Here is a 3,535-nt window from a genome sequence, read left to right on the forward strand (position 1 = left end):
TAAAAAGCATCAGAGGGTAGATGCATACTGTGCGTGTGCTGTATATACATGTATCTCAGTCAATGACGAATGTGTGTATGTACAAAATAACTCAACAATGCATGGTGAGCAAGGTGATAAAATGGGTGCAACTCAATGCATCCCTTCAAACCAGGTGGATAAAGGGTATTAAAACATACAAGCGACAGGCACACATTGTGTTCCCAGCCCGAGCTTTTAAAAATATCAGCAGAGTCACATCAAAATAGGAGAAAACCGATTGATTACCTCAAGAGTAATATCTTGTGCAGCTTTTTTAAATTCTGGTGATTCCTTGTTTTGCATCTTTTCAGTATAGATTAATTTCGGCAGGGAAAGTTGTCCAGGAAAAACTTTGGCTGAAACAGAAAAAAAACACGTATGAAACGTGCACGTTTTCATGTCATAACCGTTTTTTTAAAACAACAGTTCCACGTTCCATTGTTGAGAAATGCAGCTTCGGTCCAAGATGCCCTGAACACCTCCACTCCCAGGAAAAAAAATAAACTAATTCCTATATATGTTTTTATTCAGTCTCTTTCGCATAGATTGACAACTTCATGGTTGTGGTTTGCAACCACTTACTTACCATTCACACACGCTTTGTCCTGATAATTGTAGCTATCACCCAGCAAGCACAAGCAGACAAAGGTTTGATTGGCACGGACTGCACAGGTGCTTCCCCGGCCGCATGGGTTCATGTGACAAGGATCTTAAAAGTCAAAGGAAAACACAAACACACACAAACAGCATTGTGAGAGCTCCTAAAACCAAACGAATGCTGGGGTCCAGAGAAAATGGTCCGATAGGATACTGGTGTATTTATCTGTAGGCTCTTTAGCTGATGCAACTAGTGTTTCTGTTGAAGTCTAAACCATCGTAAGATAAACCAACCAAACCTGGTGCTGTTGTTGGAGATATTGGTGTTGTGAATGGTCCACCTGAACCTGGTGCTTCCGTTGTTACAGCCGTTGAAGATACACCACCTGAACCTGGTGCTTCCGTTGTTACAGCCGTTGAAGATACACCACCTGAACCTGGTGCTTCCGTTGTTACAGCCGTTGAAGATACACCAACTGTAGTTGGTGTTTTCGTTGTTACAGCCGTTGAAGATACACCACCTGTAGTTGGTGTTTTCGTTGTTACAGCCGTTGAAGATACACCACCTGTAGTTGGTGTTTTCGTTGTTACAGCCGTTGAAGATACACCACCTGTAGTTGGTGTTTTCGTTGTTACAGCCGTTGAAGATACACCACCTGTAGTTGGTGTTTTCGTTGTTACAGCCGTTGAAGATACACCACCTGTAGTTGGTGTTTTCGTTGTTACAGCCGTTGAAGATACACCACCTGTAGTTGGTGTTTTCGTTGTTACAGCCGTTGAATCTGTTGTTTCCATTATAATAGGCGCTGTAAATTCATTATTTGAGCCTGGTGATTCCACTGTGGGTTGTGACGTTGAACTAATGGAATATGGTCTTGGAGGAAGTTCACTTGCTGCAAATGAAATAGGCACAATCAAAATAAATAACAAAGAAAATCAATCTATAAAAACATCTATCTTGTCTGTTTAACTGGTCTCCAGATCTGGCAACCATGAATCACAATCAGAGCCTTTTACTTAATGGAAACACAATATACATATACCTATACATACATAAATAGAATATACATTGTTACATGTATGTCCATTTTATTTTCTCAAATTTAATGAAGATACAAAACAAGGGGAAAATTAGGTCTTTAATTCAAATTAGTACCCCCCAAGTTCTTTATTCAAAGCTAATTTCGAACTTGCCAATTTCAATTGCATTAACCAGTATAGAATATCTCATCTAGATCTGGAGAATAACTTGGTTGGAATATCTTTCACGAGGAAGGCAGGATAAGAGGGTCATCAGGTAAGGTCAGATCGTCTGTATTTACACACTAGTCAAATATATACATTTTTTTGTGTGTGCACCAACAATCGCTATGAGGACAAACGCGTTTATTGTGACTGTTGAATAAGTGAATGTCCGGGTTTTGAATAAGTTTGGAAATTAAAAAAAGAAGAGACCGAACTTGTTAGAAAACTTCTAACAAGCAAAAAAGCATTGGACACCAAAGCATGGGTTTTGTCTTGATCAACAGCAAATATATATAATAATATATAATAATATAATATAACATTATAATAAGGGAGACAGATAAGAGGCTTGTACAAGAGGTTGTTCATCACTGGTATCTTTAAATTTCATTTTAATCTTGGAAAAAGATTGGATTTGTTCTATAATTCTCCCTCAATTATAGGGACTACTTTATGACTGATACACATATTCATGATCATCTGAGCCTCACCCCTTCTATCAGAAATATATAAACGTAATAAGACTTTAAGGAGGATTTCAAGTTTTAAAATATTGGGTAACTTACCAAAACAGGCCAAGACGAACCCTAGAACAAAAAACAAGTTGTATTTTCCAGCCATTGGAAAAAGTAAAAGTCACCACAAATAAAGAAAGCCAGTGAGGGTTGTGCGTGGAAGAGGCTTGTTTGTCCTACAACCTGAAACGATGAGGGCTTACATGTCCTCCACCGGCACTTTTAATCATTTACCACTCCTCTGAGGGTGGGACTCTATGCTAAGGTGCATTTCCTCACCAGAACAGAAGAGTCCGGGCCCCAGTTTCCTTGATTCTATGATATTTATCTATTGATCACTTGTTAATAACATGTATCTGTCTACGTTAGTATGTTTTTCCCAATGACCAGAATATTTGTCACGGAAATAAGAGTGAAAGAAGGGTGAAAACATAATCAGATAAACAATGCATTTGTTTCATCACATTGAGAACTTCAGGTCAATTTCTATAGTTTTACTTTAACTGTAACTTCTACAAATGTATAAACCAGGGGTGGATCCAAGGCCAGTCACTTAAGTTAGTCACTTACTAAGAGTTCTGAAAACAAATATTTGACAATTTGTTAAGAATGTTTATTATTATGTGTTTTTGAACAAGGAACAATGACGTGTGGCTTTAGCGCTAATATTAAACAAGGAAGGACTTACATATCCCCCCTCAGGTATTGTGCATGGATGGCCTCTGTGTGAATTGTGGCCCCTTTATGGCCCCTGATTGAGAAAAAATCCTACATCTGACACTGGCATGAACACAAACAAAGTATGTGGTTAAATAATACTTTTCTTTGTGACGGGTCATTTCAGCACAAAAATGATGTTTCGGCATAACCTCCAAACTAAACTGACAGTTGCTCTGGACTATGATCCAGTTCGGAAATTGGTTTATTGTTGATTTCTTGATATAGATGTAGAGAGAGAGAGAGACTCTTTGTGTAATTTGAGTAGGAAGCCATTGTTCCTGAAAGCACACTTGGTCTAAAACCAACACACACACACACACACACACACAGGAGAGGAGAAGAAGAAGAACTATGGCGTCTGCTAAGATAAGAATATATAAATACGTTGGCAATGTCCTGGACTTGTAATGTGCCTGGGTCAAACCACATCAAGAGCA

General features: G+C 38.5%; 1 long non-coding RNA gene across 1 annotated transcript; it reads right to left on the bottom strand.

Moving 5' to 3' along the window:
• Nucleotides 1-267: 267 nt before the first annotated feature.
• Nucleotides 268-1,253, bottom strand: LOC117752641. The gene is made up of 3 exons (XR_004612111.1): nucleotides 918-1,253; nucleotides 608-730; nucleotides 268-377 (listed from the first exon to the last, which is right to left on the bottom strand). It is a non-coding gene; the product is annotated as an uncharacterized LOC117752641 (long non-coding RNA).
• Between the last annotated feature and the right edge of the window lie 2,282 nt (nucleotides 1,254-3,535).

The sequence above is a fragment of the Hippoglossus hippoglossus genome, chromosome 19, assembly GCF_009819705.1.
Source record: "Hippoglossus hippoglossus isolate fHipHip1 chromosome 19, fHipHip1.pri, whole genome shotgun sequence".
NCBI classification, from domain to species: Eukaryota; Metazoa; Chordata; class Actinopteri; order Pleuronectiformes; family Pleuronectidae; genus Hippoglossus; species Hippoglossus hippoglossus.